We start from the raw sequence: 13,180 nt of genomic DNA on the forward strand, positions 1-13,180 counted from the left end.
ATGGAAGAGACAGGTTGAATTTGACTCTTTGTGGAGAATGAAATAACTCTTCATTACTAGGGAAGGAAGAAGAAGGGGGACTTCCATGAATGCGTCCCATGCTCCCCCAGCATCCTGTTGGTTCCAGTTGCTGTTGGTTTGCCAACACCCACAGGATGGTGTCGGATGCTTTTAACACACTGCCTGGTTAAGAAGCTACTTACTGTGCATTGAGCCAGGTGCGCTAAGCTACTGAAGTGCATTTTTATCAGCAGGCAAGGGCTTCTAGTCAAACAGGAGCCTTAATCCTCCTAAATAGAGTGAAACCTCCCTGCAGATAAAAGACTCGTCTGGCTTGTTCCAAAGGGAGTCGGTGACACGGCTGCTCCCTCACCCCCTTCTCCCTCAGGAAAATATGGCCCTGCGGGAAGAGCGCAGAGGGAAGATCAAAGGGAGCTGCCGTTGAGCTGCCTCCTTCCAGCAACAGAAAGGCAAACCCGTCATTACAGGGAGCAGCGCAATTAGAGGCGCAGCGCGAGGGGAAGGCATGCACGCTTAGGATCGCTGGCAGACAGAGCAATTGGGGCCATACCACGGCGTAGGAGAGATTTGGGCTTGGGAGGGGACCTTGTTTCTTCCCACTCCTTTGGCAATGTAAAGCCCAGGTGTGTCCCTGGGAATCCCTAGCTTTTCAAGTCGTTTAGGAGTATTAATGAGTGGATGCTGGTTTTCACCTGCACAACTCGCAGGTAACTCTGGACTGGATTTCCCACTACACTGTGTCTCTGCAAAACCTCTCTCTCTCTCTCTCTCTCCTTTCTCTCTTTCTTTCTATTGCCCCTTCCCCAGAAAGAAAAAAAAGCAAGCATCCTCTTTGAAAGTTGCCTTCTGTAATTTTTTCCTCTGGCTTTGGAGTATGGAGAGGAAGGAGGGCAAAAGGGCAAACTTCCTCGAAGGTTTAAAGCAAGGCTAGAAAGTAAAATGATGCTCCAGAAAACGTGTGTAACGATGCTGGAGTGGGAGCTGGCCCGGCAAGTTCTGCACTTTCTCCTCTGAGTAAGCGTCGGTCGTCCTGGGACAGGGTCCAGCTAATTATCAACACGCTCAAGATTTGGCGATTGGGTAAATAGTCGTAGTGAGGCATTGGAGGGTGTCGGTAAAAGCGCATTTTCCAGCTAGCTTTTTAATACCAGCTGAATAGAGTAGCTTTATCTGTTCAACAGCTTGCCCGCGTGCACTCGAAACTTTGTCTGTCCAACAAGCCCACCTTACCTGCTCTCTTCCTGCAAAGTTGGCAGCGTACAGGTTTCCAGCACGGATCAGTGTCCTCCATCCCAGGCGTCAGGAATGGGGGGCCAGGGACGAGCTGCAGAGCAGGCGAGGGCTGGCTGTGCATTAGCGACTGCATCCCGCGGGGTGGCAAAGGCTGTTGGGCACGAAGGGGCCACAGGGAGAAGGACGCATTCCTGCTGGCGATGGATGGGGTGGCCAGAAGCTGGAAACGTAATTGTTGGATAAAGACCAGGCACAGCTCTGGTTGGCACTACCTTTCTCCTTAGGGAAGGGGCAGAGTGCAGTGCTCGCTGCCAGGCCCAGTTGCTCAAGCAGCTCTGTGGGGTAGACATGCCCCTGCCATCGCCCGTGACAGGCTGCAGCACGCATTTCCCGCGGGGAAATCCGGTTCTTCTGGTTGCGATGGAGCAGGACACAGGGCCATGGTTTCTCCGACTCCTCTGGGTAGCCCAGCATTCCTGCTGCGTGAAGCCTGGAGCCAGTCTTGCATGTGAGTACAAGGGCTGGGGTTGAGTAATGGCCTTTTGGGAAGCCTTCTGGTGTCTCCGGTCCTCCAGACCATTGTCAGAAACACCCAGGCCCTTGCTTTGCAAAAATTCACATCAACCCATTAGCGTTTTGTGCATCCCGTGGTTTGACTAACTTTTATCCACCTTGCTACAGAGGAAACTGTATAATTTTTGATTTTTAATCCCTCAGACTGGAAGCTCCAAACAGGGGATTTCCATCTAACAGGCAAGTGGTTATTAATAATAAATAAAAACAACCTCTTACATGGATGGAGCACCTCTCATTGAAAGAAATAGATCCAAAGGTGTTACATAGACATGTTTCTACTTTTAGAAATCATCCCCATATGGATTTACAGCACAGATACATTTTGTCCTGTAGCAAAGCAAAAATCACTTTATCCATCACTGAAAGCAGCTGCCTCAGGAGCTGAATGAAAGCTATAGCTGCTAATACTGGCAAATAATAGTGACTATGACTTGTTTTGCATATTTCTATGAATACACTTTAATCTTATCTAACACTTAGGGATGCTGAGGTTCTGTTTGTCATGATGAGCTCTATATCTAAAACTTGGTTTAGTCCCAAATCCCACTTTTATTGAAACACTCTGATACAGACAACCTTTTAGCCTTCCCCAGGGAGAATAATATTTGCTTTCTGATAGGCTGGATTTACATACTTTTCCTTTTTATGTGTGTACATGTGTGTTATGATGAGAAGTTTTAAAACAAACGGAGTTATCCCCAGCTGCTAAGTTCTGACATGCACTTTAAATAAGTAAACGCAGGGATGTGGAGGGGTATGGAGGAGGGGAAAGCAAAATTGGCTTATGCATTGCACTGATCACGGAATTATCATCTGCTATCAGACAGTTTGCCATTAGACCCAGCTGCTGCCAACCTGACCAGTGCATTTCTTCAAGCTAAGCTAACAAAGCACTTATTTGTTATCCAGGGAACTACCTCTAATAGACTTCCAGTGAAATAATATTTGCTTTCCAACCCTACTTTGAATCCCACTCACTTTGTTAAAAAGATTGCCTCTGGCTGTCTCCACTGGTCTAATCTAATAGTTTCTAGTTTGTACAAGCAAAGCGCTTTCAGCCAACTATATAAATAACTTAAAGAGAAGAAGACACTTTTACAGCGCTCTGTGCCGGGTGCTATAGAACATGACAGATTAGTAAATGACGCCTCAGTGGAGCTCATCTGGGAACCTCTGTCAGCTGAATATGAGCAATTACAATATTGTATTTGGGCTGAAAGGGTTGTCTGTCTTCTTACAAAAAGGCTAACAAGAAAAATAATTCCTGTCTTATTTCTCCTGTGCATGAAACCGATCTAAGTGGCTCTAGCCCCTTTTCGCTTCCCCTCCCGTTTCCAACGCAGCAGCAGGAGGGGAGAGGGGGGGAAAAGCAGGCAAGAAAAGAAAAGAGAGTTATTTTCTTTCTGTTTTCACTTTTGGTTTGAATTGAAAATGAAGAAAGAATAATATTAGGAGACGGGACTCCCTGAGGTTTGAGAGGGGGCGTTATATCGTTATATCAAAGCGTACTTTCTGCCACCCGCCTCTCCTGCTCGAGCGGTCCAGTGCGCTTCTTAAAGAGCGAGTGCCCCACGCCTGTTGGAGCAGCTCGATTTATCTCAGCTCACCTGCTAAGATCACCGAGGGCCTAGAGGTTCAAAGAGTTGTCCAAGGTTTAGCTGTGCTATTCCCACTGCTTTTTCTTTTAAATAGAAATGCCGAGGCTGAGCATCATGTGACAGAAAATATAGCATACAAGCTGGGATTTCCAGAGGGAAAAAAAATTCACATCCCCTTGAAATTCTCTTTGGGTTTCTTTGAAACTGCCTGTAGGACTAGAGGGCTGATACTGCATATGCTCCTCTAGGATCAGTCAAGTTACACCAAAGAATCTGCCACGGCAGGAGTTTGACATTGGCTTTTACACAGCAAAAGCTGTTTCTTTTTTTCTGAAGAACCATCCCGTAGAAGGAATTTCTTTTGTTTTCATCTCTCTTTTCTCACCACAGCCAGTTATTGTGGCTCTTTTCCGGCCTGTGAGTAGTTGCATGCAATTGCAAGCACATGAAGGGACACCGGCAGAAAATTATGCTCTTATTAAAAGTGGTCCTCCTGCTACAGAGAGGAAAACAGTGTCATTCCACCTTCCCTCCTGCTATTAAAGCAATGTATACCCCGTCCTATGCCACCCTGAGGCCGGTTAGGGGCTCAGATGCATGGGCTGTACCTGCAGTTAAATACGGGGTTTTGGAAAACAACGAAGCCACAAAGGCACCTGCTCACTGCTGTGCCAAACATGTCCTGGCATTTTTGGTGTGACAGTTAGTTTCTGTGGCCTAGTAGCTGTTGTAGAAGGACACAGATCCATGGCACGATGCAACCAAGCAACCGTCATTCACGGAGAGTAAGCTCTGATTCTTAGGGGAAAGATAGGGTCAAACATCACATTGCAATTAGGATAACTGCCAGGAATCTCATCTAAAACCTGGACAAAAACCCCCATCTAGAACAAAAGCAATGCAGTGTTCAGGTCTACCATTAGTTCTAAATTCTGCTTTTGGTTATGCTCATGCTGCTATCTTTGAAAACAGTGCAAGCAGTGTGCCAGCAGCACGGAGCATAATTTGGCCTACAGATTTCCCCCGCACTAGACAACCATGCTGTACTAATGCTTGAAATATGTCTGAAAACAAATATATGAAACTGAGATCATTTCAACCAAATCAACAAATTTTCACACTGAAAAATGTTTGCTGCCAGAGCCCCTGTTCATTGCTCATGGGAGTGATTGCAACCTTGTGAGATCAGAGATGTCGTGATTAGATACAAATTGTCAGCTCTTGGGGTTTGGGAGATGTTTAACAGGATCTTGATATGTGTTTTCCTCCTGCTTTTGCTTTGTTTGTTCCCAAGTGATACTTTAATCAGAGATTTTCTTTTGCCAGACAGACAGTACCCCTGGAATAAAACAGCAGTAGTGAATGTAATCTTCCCTTTTGAAATATATGGCCAGATAGAAGAGTGAAGAACATGTCAGTAGAGATGACTTGAATGAAGAGGCCAGTAGTTCGGGAGTCAAACACCTGGGTCCCATTCACCAGTTTGGCCACTCAGCTAACGCTATATCTCAGACGTGTTATTTCATCTCTCTTTGGTCTATTTAAACTGTGAGCTCTGTGGGGCAGGGTTCATCACTCTGTGGCTGTGTGGTGTGCAGCAGGTAGAAAATATTTATATTTTAGATTACATTTGGCTTTGCATTTAAAAAAGGAGTTCAACTTCTTTGTTTTATATAAAAAAGCACAAAATGTCTTCCCCAGGTTTTCATTACACAGTTGCTTCCATTTGGAGTTCTAAAAAACCTAGCTTGTAAATCTCTGTGTTTTGAAAACAACTAATTTCAATTTTACATGCTTTCTGTTCAGTCTTGGGCACCACCTTCCCAAACATAGGTGAATGCTGCTGTTTAAAACTCTGCAAAGCACATTTTAGAGAGGAAAGTTTGGGGGAAGTCTCCCTGCTCCTGCGGGAGGTAGAAGGAGGTAGGATTGGGCAGTCTCGGCAGATTCAGCATTGTGCTGAAGGAGTCAGTCTGTTGCAGGTTGGAGGCTTTAACATTTCGCAGTTGCTGGTGTGCAGCGTTGCTAGCAGGACAGGGACGGCCAGGGCTTTGCAGCGACAGCCGTCTCAGACGTCTGCGGAGTTTGTGAGCACGGTGCCAGTATTGCTATGAGCAAGGGCAGCGACAGCATCCAAGTATCCTGGACATATCTTTCCCATGAAATCTTCACAAAATGAGTGGTTAGATCCTAAAGTGTTACAGGACTGAGCAGAGCCAAATCTAGTACTTACTATGCAGAGATTATTTTTCAGCCGTACCTCGTCACTGAGATCCACAGAGATACGTCAATGCCTGCGTCCACTCATTTAGGTTAGTGCTACGCACCTAAATATCTTCTCCGGCTCCTGGCCTCTGACCACTGGTGTCTTTTGTGCAATGACATCACATCTCTCCCCCACCCCTTCTTTTCCTAGATGACACAAAGTGAGGGAAAGCGTTTCGCTGCCTTGCCCCGGCTGCCCCGGCTCCGAGCGGTGAGAGGTGTCCCACTGAGCTCGAGCCTGATTAACTCCCATTGAAGTCAAGGCGAGCGCTCGCCTGCCCGGAGCTCAGCGCACGCGCAGCTTCCCGCAGGACGGCAGCCCGGCCTGGAACAATTCGCCTGTAAGCTCCGTATTTCTCAAACTCAGGGCAGGTTGAAAGTCAGGATCTATATAAAGACTCTTTCACATCCTTAACTGTAATGTTGTTAACCTGGCATTCAGCACTTGAATACTGCTGTGATGGGCACTAGAGATAAACCTCGGAGAGCCAGACATTGAACTAACATTGTGAACGTTTCTTTTTAATCCGGAGAGCTATTATTGACAGTGTGGCAGCTGCTGATGAAGGGCTTTGAAGTATTTTATGGGATGTGACAGCTAATAAAACAGGTTGTTGTTTTTAATTGTTTGGCAGGTAGCAGTGAACTGTGAACAGACATAAACTGGGTGCAGAAGAGTCTGTAGGTTTCCCCAAATTTCCGCTGTGTTTCCTTGCCGTCACCAAAACCTAACATTAAAAAAAATTAGTCCTCCAGTTTGCACCCTGTGCTTTGCTGATATGGTCATGACAGAAAATTGCACCATGCATCCAAAAGTGCTCTGCCAAATTCCTGGGTCCCAGTCAGCCAAGGCGGGGGAGTTTCATTGCAGGGCACAGGGCTCTTTCTGAAAGAGGTCATGTTTTTCCACACAAAGTTTTGCAAATTATCCTGTCGCAGTTTGTCTGCCAATTGCACAGATGGTGTGCCTCTGTTGCACCGAAGACCAGTGAAAAATGTCCCGAGACCTATGTCCTTATGAGACTGCACGAGCTAAAAAGCATCTGCGTTGCACTGCGTATGTGCAAGCACATTGCATGGTAAGAAGAGCAATCTGGGTCTAATTTTACATCCTGCTGTGCAAAGCTCTGCTTTCCAGAGCTGCTTTGGGTGCAAAACTTATTCTCGGTTTCAGCCCAGTGCTTTGGCTCCTTCAGCCTGCTGCATAATTAGCTCCTAACACTTTCCATAGCGCAATGTACTTTTGGGAGGCTCCAAAGAGCTTATTATATCTCTGTTTAAGAGACCCAGAGGGACTATGCAGGGCTTGCATTGTCTGAAATGAAAGATGTCTCGTCAGGTTACACCTTTTAGCTCCTATCTGTATAAGCATGCTGATAAGCGGCGCTTTTTCTTCCTCCATCCCCCCACCCCTTTCTCTCTCATATAATCTTGCCAGATCTAGTCAAAGCAGAATAGCTGCAGGGGATTCATTAATCCTAGTCTAGAGCTAACCACCACTACCACCACCAAATCATAAAAATAAAAATTTAAAGCACCTCAGTTTATTATTCATATATTCCCTGTCCAGCCTTTTTTTTTTTTTTTTCCGTGCTCTCTGGGTACATCCCCCCCCTTCCTGGGACCCCTCCCATCTCCCCATCCTCTCCCTGTTAAACAGTTATCAATTCCAGAGGGAGACTTGGGATAAAATGACACTCCTCCCATGCGCCGAGAGCTGCCAGAGTTGTGTACACTGGCACAAGTACAACAGAAACTAAGCCTTGGCCTAAAGCAATGTAACACCCAGATAAACGAGTCTGCCAGAAAGAGGCCTGGCCGAGGCTCCGCGCAGAGCACTCGGGGATAGGCTGATATGAACGCTCCGGAGCTGCAGATAGCTTCAAGACAGGGTGTATCCAGGAAACCCGGACTTCTCCGTGGTGGTACATCCCGCGTGGCAGCGGTCCAGCGCATCCCCCAGAGCCACCCTCCCTGCGCCTGCTTGCCAGCTGGGGAGGTGTTCCCGAATAATCCCGAGCAAAGACACCGACACCGTCTCCACGCAGAGCTGGCAAGGGGAATCCTTCATCTTTTGTTGCCTTAATGCGTTTAGTTGTGGGGAAATACTCGCACGGGGGAATGGGGAAACGCTGCCTTGCACAAGGGCACCAGCTGAACGTCCTGGGTGGTCAGGCCAACCTCCGGGGTGAGGGAGCGGGCTCCAGCTTTGCCCACAGGTCGGGTGAAAATGTGAAAGAACAGCAAAAAATCTGTTTGTCCTCTACACTCTAAGACTATTTCTACCTTTCCTAGTGCTGGGCTCCACCACAACTGCCTGCTCGTGGCAGCAAAGCCTCCGCGTGCAGACCCAAGTACTGACCGGGCAGGAGAGCCCTTCCTCACAAGGGAAGCAGCTGGAAGAGATCTGGTCCGGCTGGGTATCCTTGCGAGGAAGAGCTGGCTCTTCATGTTCAAACTAAGGAGACAGCCTGTCTGTGGGTGATTTGGACACTTCCCCAGTCCCTGTCTCCTGATTTATCTGCTGTGAAACAAATTGGTTTTGAGAAGCACCGTGATTGCTAAATGCCTGAATGCTGGCTCTTTTCCTGCTTCTAATGGTGGGAGCAGGCAGGGCCAGAACAAGATAGACCCTGGTCTTCTCCCCTCCCTTCACTGAGATGCTCAGGTTGCTCTCTTTGCCTTTCCCCAGCCTTTGGAAAGACTGTCAAAGGATGCCCAAGGAGTGAAGCCCTCCAGAAGTGAGAGGCTTGCTCCAAAACACCTATTACCCTCTCAACACCAGCCTGGTGAGCCTGCTTGCAAATGGTGCAGCAGCAGGCAGAGGGCAGTTTTGTCCAGCAGCTCATTCAGGGAGGGCAACATGGGAGGGCGGTTGGGCTCCCCCGAGGTATAATCCCCCTTTCTGCCATTTGCAGAGCAACTGTTGTAGCTCTAGCCTCAGCGCAACGTGCACAGACAGCACCGCTGCACTACGTAGCTCCCAAATCTGGCTGCTGTTGTCCACTGTCAGTATGCACCTTATTAGGGCTTAGACAGATTGCAGATTTAATGAGGACTGGCTGCTCTAGGCGTCCACTCCGAGCTTTCATGTGCTGCACAGAGCTGCAGAGACCGTCGGAGTAGGCCATGAGCTTCAGCAAAACCGTCACCTGCACCTTGCCATGCCTCCACTGAACGCGCCAATGGTGGGAAGAGCTGATGACAATGCCCTGGAGGGCGGTTCTGTTAATACCTAGACACTCTTTGAAATCTAGGTGGTCCTCTCCTGTCATCAGAATTGATCTGTTTTATGGAAAACCACAAACAGCGACAAGTCATCAGCTTGCAAAACTCTCTCTGCAGATAACCTGTGTGAATCATGAATGCAAAGAGCAGTGGGTGTCTGCTAGCTAAAACGTACAGCCTTCAGTGAGGAGAGAAAGTGCATCCAATTAAAAATACTCAATCAGTGTAAAGAGGCAAGTGCAAACAGCAGAGACCAGGTCTGTTTGCAATGAAGAGACTGGCAATCTCAACATGACCCAGAAATGCAGGCCACGTGGTGCCTGGTACACTACATATGATAAAGGGAACCATTTTGCAAAAGTGTGCAAGGTATCTGTTCACGGTCCCCGCTGCTGAAAACTAAAAATTTCATTGTGAGGCCTATCAGCAACAGGTGGCAACTGAAAACCACCAGACTGGTTTTCCTAGCAAGTTTTTTCTTACACCTTCAAACCAGAGACGGTGCCTAAAGTATTACACTGGGAAGGGTTCTCTAAATCAGAAGCAATGGTAAACATCAGCTTGGCTTCATTTTGAGGAGTCTAGGACTGATGCATGACTCAGGGAAAAAGTTTCCACCTGAAATTAGACTCTGATTTCATCAGCTGAATACTGAATACCATCAGCTCTGCCACACATTCTGGCTGGAGCAATCAAACGCTGCAGATATGAGATGGAGGCAAGCTGCTGTTGAAACCGAGGGATAATTGATACCTAATGAGTGTAAGTGCTATCAGTGGTATTGTTAAATATAGTTAAATGTAGTTTATCCACCTCTAATTCAGTATTGATCCACTTCTCCTGTATGCCAAAGAGGCTGAGTGCACTTGATTTTTAGTGGATCGCTTCAACGTTGTTAACTGCCGTGGATCCAGCAGTACCTTTTGGCAGCTGTGGTTGACCTTCAGTGATCTACACTCAGACTAGCTGAATGTAAGTCTGGTGATAAGCTGAGTTTTACTACTAAAGCTCCAGCTCCTTGAGTCATGCAACCATGTAAAGAACTCTTTTCGCCCTTGTTTCTTTAAACATTTCTAACCTCCAGCATTACACGGAAAAAAGCTCAAAAAACCTGAGCCCTAAAATCTCAAGCCCAAAAAGACAAATCAAGAGGCTTCGGCAACTATTATTTTTTAAACCCATAAGCTTGAAGCGAAACTCCTTGCCTTTCCGCAGCCTGACTCATGCTACTGAATGCCCGAGGCTGACGGAGTTGCTTCCTCCTCCCTCGCTCCCCAGTGCGGACACGGGCTGCAGGGCTCGGAGCGAGGAGGGCTCCCTGGCAGGAGCTGCCGGTCCCGCAGAGCCCTGCGCTGGGCAGCAGGCTCCGGCGCCGCTGGCACGCTCGCTGCTGACCCAAGCCCCGAGCCGTGCCAGCAGCCCAGGCACTGATGATAATGCAGTTTAAAGCTGGCCTAAGCAACCCAGGTGATTGCTCATTTCTTTTCCAACAGTTTGGAGTTTCCACTGCCAGGGCTTTATCTGTCAGTGAGTGCAGGAAAGGAGGCAAAAAGCTGCCTCGCCACTGGCAAAAGCCCAAACTGTCCCTGTTTCTCCTTTGTGCGGTTTGAAACAGCAATCCCTGATTGCAGGCTCTGCCGGGCTGGGTCGGGCAGCGTCGCCCCGCCGGGCTGCAGAGACCTCCCCAAGGAGCCGGCAGCGGCAGTGCCATGGTCCGGGCTTTGCCAAGCGCTCGCGGCTGCCCTGCTTCAAAGTGCGACTCCAGCCGGGGCAGGGAGAGAGCAGCGAATGTGCAAAGGCTCAATCCTGCAAAGCGCCGAGCGCCCTCCTCTTCTCCCTGGCTTTCATTCCCAGCACCTTGTAGGATCAGGCCCTTTCTTACGAACTGTCAAGTCATTATCATCTTTCCCTGTTTGGCATTTAACATCTCTTGGCAAAAGATTAATGAATTGACTGGCTTTCAACAGGTTTTATGAAGCAAGACAAGAGCATGCCAGCACAGACAGAATATTAAATGCATTCAGCAGGGAAGCCTCTCATTCTTGTTGTGTGTATGTGCAGCGAGCGTGTGTGTGTAGGCACGAAGGGCTCTAAGGGAGCTCTTGGCTCCGTATGGCAAGCAAAGGGGGAAAACTGCAGTAAAAGCAACATGTGGCCTTTAGCTTACTGCCTTACCTCAAATGAACCTTCATTAAAATTGCTCTGAGCCTGCTGATTTCGCACTCCCCCCCAACCTCGAAGATGCTTGTCATGTATACTCACATGCTAGAAACATATGATTTAGCGATTAGGGAACTTAAAGCATTGTTCATATTTCTGTGGTCATTTTGTCCCGGGATAAGTGGCCTTCCAGCCGTGCCATCAGCGTTTGGGTGCACAGGTTCACTCTGTCACCTGCTCCAGCAAGCAGCAGACAGAGCTGCCTGCACAGGCGGAGGGAAAGAGAACAATGAACGGTGCCGTTGTGATTTATAAAGGAATAATTCAACCAAAGAGTTCTGGTGACATCAGAAACCACCGGAGCAGAGACCTCCCAAAAGCAGATTTCATGCCATGTAACATGTCTTTTGGTTGTTGTGTTTTTAAAATATATGGATTGAGTGTTGGTTTAGGTCTTTAAAACAAATGAACCATTTTATTCAAGTAATAGCTGTGTTAGCGGTGACTGAAACTATTGCAGTGCTTATTTGCACGCAAGGGTAAAGTAATGGATTTTCAGGCCTGATGAGATCCAGCCAGAATGCTCCTGAGTGTGAGAGAAATTTCAGTCCTGACCCTGCTCTGAGCTCCATGACTCATGTCCCAGACCCAGAGTTTTAAACCTCTTTAGTACCTGGAAATTTTTTTTTGGGGGGGGCACATCTGATTTGGGGATGTTGAAAGAGAGAAAGCCCTAGTCCTGTGTCCTAATGTTGGAAGGTCCTGGCACTGCCAAGTGCTGAGAGTTGCAGACAGTTTCTGATTCCCATGGATGTGACTGGGAAATAAATTTGGTCAGCATCTCACAGGTTTAGGCTTATTAAGACAATCAGAATGATGTGATGGTTTACTAATTATTGCCTCTGCCCGTATAATATTGCATGGTTACCTTTTGAATAAAAGTTAGCAGCGCCAGATCCTCAGCTGGAGTCAGTCAGACTGCATCCCTGGGAATGTAAGGATGAGGCTTCCTACCACATCTCTAAGGCCATAAGGGATCTGTGAACCTCTCTGGATCCTAGGCCTATTTCTAAGAGGTCCACCCAAAACAACTAAGAAAAGCAGTTCATGGTCAGGAGCTTCTCTGGAAAATTCCTAGGGGAATCCACAGATCAAAAAAGGTGAAATCCACTGCTCTGAGAGGAACCGGGAGATGCAAAAGCTGTTCCAACACTTCCGATAAATCTATACTTTAGCTGCTTCGAATGCCCAGATACTGTGCTATGGGCTCGCAACCTGACATACAGCTCTCCTCCCGGCACGCACGTCGTCCCAGGGCTTGGGAGGGTGCTCCTGGCCGGCACAGCAACACCTGTCTTTCTCCAGCTCCTGCACCACCTTTGTGGCTGCACAGAGGACCTCCAAACTCCTCGTAGCTTCAAGCTTCTCATCCAGCAGAGACAGACAAGAAAGAAAAGGCAAAGTTCTCATCCCAGATGCTTGTTTTACAGACTGCATGGAGATTAGTGACACATGGCATATTATGCAGGTAAACATTTCTGCTCACAGTTGCCACACAATAAAGTTACCACATGCCGGCATTTGTACCAACAACCCACGTTATAGTGAGGGTGAAGGAGGTTCCTTTTAGGTGACAACTTTGCTAAAAACTAGAGGTATCCTATTTCTTTAGTGTCAGTAATAATATTAATAATAATAATAATGTGTGCCACCATAAATCAGAGCTAGACTTGTAGGACACTCCAGCCATTTCCATCTGACTGTGCTCCTGAGGCCAGCTGGATGGTGTCAAATCTGGTAGTCTTCTGGCCTGCACCATAAACACAGTGAGCACTGGGGATCCTTGCTGGCAGTCTCAGAGGTGGATGTAAGTTGGAGCAGAGGCTCCATGCTTTTTTCCTCCGGTTGGGTTGTTCCCGAATGAGACTGTATTGTCATGTGAGTGTCCTCTCCCTGCCTTTGTGCAGACAAGTACGGGATTGCAGGCTGCACATGGATATGCAAATGCTACCTTTACATACAAACCATTATGTTCCCTTGCACGGGCTTCATCTGACAGTCATTTTGCAAGCGGTTTTCTTTGATACGACATCGTGATC

The 13,180-nt window shown here is 47.6% G+C and overlaps 1 protein-coding gene across 3 annotated transcripts in view; it reads left to right on the forward strand.

The window, feature by feature from the left end:
- Positions 1 to 13,180, forward strand: part of LOC106488315 (uncharacterized) — a 242,407-nt gene that overhangs the window by 152,289 nt on the left and 76,938 nt on the right. The window contains exon 17 of one of the 3 annotated variants that reach the window (XM_067308029.1): positions 5,845 to 6,318. The exons of 1 other annotated variant lie outside the window; for it this stretch is intronic. The gene's annotated coding sequence lies outside the window, so the exon portion shown is untranslated. Of the gene's footprint in view, positions 1 to 5,682; positions 5,721 to 5,844; positions 6,319 to 13,180 lie in introns of those variants that run through there. One more of the 3 variants, XM_067308032.1, reaches the window with a different exon arrangement.

This window comes from Apteryx mantelli, chromosome 18 (assembly GCF_036417845.1).
Source record: "Apteryx mantelli isolate bAptMan1 chromosome 18, bAptMan1.hap1, whole genome shotgun sequence".
Lineage (NCBI taxonomy): Eukaryota > Metazoa > Chordata > Aves > Apterygiformes > Apterygidae > Apteryx > Apteryx mantelli.